This window comes from Oncorhynchus tshawytscha, linkage group LG30, assembly GCF_018296145.1.
Source record: "Oncorhynchus tshawytscha isolate Ot180627B linkage group LG30, Otsh_v2.0, whole genome shotgun sequence".
Classification (NCBI taxonomy): domain Eukaryota; kingdom Metazoa; phylum Chordata; class Actinopteri; order Salmoniformes; family Salmonidae; genus Oncorhynchus; species Oncorhynchus tshawytscha.
This window is the reverse complement of record NC_056458.1, coordinates 47,639,525-47,644,524: the sequence shown is the minus strand read 5'-3', so window position 1 is coordinate 47,644,524 and position 5,000 is coordinate 47,639,525. Positions and strand designations below refer to the sequence as shown.

Below are 5,000 nucleotides of genomic sequence, written 5' to 3'. Positions count from 1 at the left end.
CTCTATACACACACACCGCTATACACACACACACACACCTATATACACACACACACACCGCTATACACACACACACACGCTATTCACACACACACCGCTATACACACACACACACCGCTATACACACACACACACCGCTATACACACACACACACGCTATACACACACACACACGCTATTCACACACACACCGCTATATACACACACACCTCTATACACACACACCGCTATACACACACACACACACCGCTATATACACAAACACACACACACGCTATACACACACACACACCGCTATACACACACACACACCGCTATACACACACACACACCGCTATACACACACACACACACCGCTATACACACACACACACACCGCTATACACACACACACAGCTATATACACACACACACCTCTATATACACACACACACCGATACGCACACACACACCGCTATACACACACACCACTATATACACACACACACACACACCGCTATATACACACACACACCGCTATATACACACACACACACGCTATACACACACACACACACACGCTATACACACACACACACCGCTATACACACACACACACGCTATTCACACACACACCGCTATATACACACACACCTCTATACACACACACCGCTATACACACACACACACACCGCTATATACACACACACACACACACGCTATACACACACACACACACGCTATACACACACACACACCGCTATACACACACACACACCGCTATACACACACACACACACCGCTATACACACACACACACCGCTATATACACACACACACCGCTATATACACACACACACCTCTATATACACACACACACGCTATTACGCACACACACACCCGCTATACACACACACCACTATATACACACACACACACACACACCGCTATATACACACACACACCGCTATATACACACACACACACGCTATACACACACACACGCTATACACACACACACACCGCTATACACACACACACACCGCTATATACACACACACACCGCTATATACACACACACACACACACACGCATACACACACACACACCTATACACACACACCACTATATACACACACACACACACCTCTATACACACACACACCGCTATATACACACACAGACCGCTATATAGGCACACACACACGCAATACGCACACACACCGCTATACACACACACACACACACCACACACATACACACATACACACACACACCGCTATACACACACACACACCGCTATATACACACACACACCGCTATACACACACACACACCGCTATACACACACACACACACGCTATACACACACACACACCGCTATACACACACACACACCACTATACACACACACACACACCGCTATATACACACACACACCGCTATATACACACACACACACACACACACACGCTATACACACACACACCGCTATACACACACACACCGCTATATACACACACACACACACACACATATACACACACACACACCCGCTATACACACACACACCGCTATACACACACACACGCTATACGCACACACACACACACCACTATACACACACACACACCGCTATACACACACACACCGCTATACACACACACACCTCTATACACACACACACACCGCTATACACACACACACATGCACCGCTATACACACACACAAACAACAGTAGTGTATATACAGGGCTTTGGATACTGACACACATTACACCACTATATAAACACAAACACCGTTTTATACACACTACACACAATACACCATATGACACACAATACACCATCATATACGCACACACCCCATCTACACACACACACCTCTATACACACACACACCATCATGACATCTATACACCATCATGACACACAATACCTCATATGACACACACACACCATCACAATACACCATCATGACACCGCAATACACACATCACAATACACCATCTATACACACACATACCCCTATACACACAACACCCCATATGACATCACACACACCCCATATGACATCACAATACCCCATATGACACACAATACCCCATACACATCACACATACACCCATATGACATCACAATACACCACTGACATCATACACCACACACACACAATACTATACACACATGACACACACACCCCCATCATGACATCATACACCCTATACCACACACACACCTCTATACATACACCATACACACACACCACTATGCTTTTGAAATCGTGCCTACAAAGTGACCCCAAACTTTTGAACAGTAGTGTATATACAGGGCATTTGAAGGTATTCTGACCCCACGTTTTGTTACATTTATTATAAAAATGGATTAAATTTACCTTCATAAACAATACACCATCATGACATCACAATACCCCATCATGACATCACAATTTATCATGACATCACAATACTCACATCACAATACCCCATCATGACATCACAATACCCCATCATCACAATGACATCACAATACACCATCATGACATCACAATACACCATCATGACATCACAATACCCCATCATGACATCACAATACACCATCATGACATCACAATACATCATGACATCACAATACCCATCATCATGACATCACAATACCATCCATCATGACATCACAATACCCCATAATGACATCACCCCATCATGACATCACAATACCCCATCATGACATCACAATACCCCATCATGACATCACAATACCCCATCATGACATCACAATACATGACATCACAATACCCCATCATGACATCACAATACCCCATCATGACATCACAATACCCCATCATGACATCACAATCATGACATCACCCCATCATGACATCACAATACCCATCATCCCCATCATGACATCACAATACCCCATCATGACATCACAATACAATACCCCATCATGACATCACAATACCCCATCATGACATCACAATACCCCATCACATCACAATACCCCATAATCACAATACCCCATCAATCACATCACAATACCCCATCATGACATCACAATACACCATCATGACATCACAATACCCCATCATGACATCACAATACCCCATAATGACATCACAATACCCCATAATGACATCACAATACACCATAATGACATCACAATACACCATAATGACATCACAATACCCCATAATAATGACATCACAATACCCCATAATGACAAAACGAAAAAAAAGAAAAATGTTTTTTTTTTTGTGCAAATGTATTAAAAATAAACAACAGATACCTTAACTTATTTACATAAGTATTCAGACTTTTTGCTATGAGACTCGAAATTCTGCTCAGGTGCATCCTGTTTTCATTGATCATCCTTGATGTTTCTACAACTTGGAGTCGAACTGTGGTAAATTCAATTGATTGGACATGATTTGGAAAGGCACACACCTGTCTATATAAAGGTCCCACAGTTGACAGTGCATGTCAGAGCAAAAACCAAGCCATGAGGTCGAAGGAGTTTTCCGTAGAGCTCAGAGACAGGATTGTGTCGAGGCACAGATCTGGGGAAGTGTACCGAAAAATGTCTGTAGCATTGAAGGTCCCCAAGAACACAGTGGCCTCCATCATTCTTAAGTGGAAGAAGTTTGGAACCACCAATACCCTTCCTAGAGCTGGCTGCCTGGCTAAACTGAGCAATCGGTAGAGAAGGGCCTTGTGACCAAGAACCCGACGGTCACTCTGACGGCGCACCAGAGTTCCTCTGTGGAGATGGGAGAACCTTCCAGAAGGACAACCATCTCTGCAGCACTCCACCAATCAGGCCTTTATGGTTTCGTGGCCAGACGGAAGCCACTCCTCAGTAAAAGGCACATGACAGCCCGCTTGGAGTTTGCCAAAAGGCACCTCAGACCATGAGAAACAAGATTCTCTGGTCTGATGCCAAGCGTTCCATCTGGAGGAAGCCAGGCACCATCCCTATGTTGAAGCATGGTGGTGGCAGCATCATGCCGTGGGGATGTTTTTCAGCGGCAGGGACTGGGAGACTAGTTAGGATAGAGGCAAAGATGAACAGAGGAAAGTACAGAGAGATCCTTGATGAAAACCTGCTCCAAAGCGCTCAGGACCTCAGACTGGGGTGAAGGTTCACCTTCCAACAGGACAACGACCCTAACCACACAGCCAAGACAACGAAGGAGTTGCTTCGGGACACATCTCTGAATGTCCTTGAGTGGCTCACCCAGAGCCCCGGACTTGAACCCGATCAAACATCTCTGGAGAGACCTGAAAATAGCTGTGCAACTACTCTCCCCATCCAACCTGACAGAGCATGAGAGGATCTACAGAGAAGAATGGGGGAGAAACTCCCCAAATACAGGTGTGCCAAGCTTGTAACGTCAAACCCAAGAAGACCTAAGGCTGTAATCGCTGCCAAAGGTGCTTCAACAAAAAGGTTAAAGGTCTCAATACTTTTACCTGAAAAATATTTCCTTTTTTTCTTCTTCTTCGTATTAAATTTGCTAAAAATTCTAAAAACCTTTTTTTTCTTTGTCGTTATTGGGTATTGTGTTTAGATTGATGAGGAAAACAAACCTATATCATCAAAATCAAATCCAATTTATTTATATAGCCCTTCGTACATCAGCTGATATCTCAAAGTGCTGTGCAGAAACCCAGCCTAAAACCCCAAACAGCAAGCAATGCAGGTGTAGAAGCACGGTGGCTAGGAAAAACTCCCTAGAAAAGGCCAAAACCTAGGAAGAAACCTAGAGAGGAACCAGGCTATGTGGGGTGGCCAGTCCTCTTCTGGCTGTGCCGGGTGGAGATTATAACAGAACATGGCCAAGATGTTCAAATGTTCATAGATGATCAGCATGGTCAAATAATAATAAGGCAGAACAGTTGAAACTGGAGCAGCAGCACAGCCAGGTGGACTGGGGACAGCAAGGAGTCATCATGTCAGGAGTCCTGAGGCATGGTCCTAGGGCTCAGGTCCTCCGAGAGAGAGAAAGAAAGAGAGAATTAG

The 5,000-nt window shown here is 44.5% G+C and overlaps 1 protein-coding gene across 9 annotated transcripts in view; it reads left to right on the top strand.

Annotated features, from left to right (window-relative positions):
- LOC112236496 (serine/threonine-protein kinase TAO1-B) overlaps positions 1 to 5,000 on the top strand; it is a 45,430-nt gene that overhangs the window by 23,681 nt on the left and 16,749 nt on the right. The window lies entirely within an intron of this gene.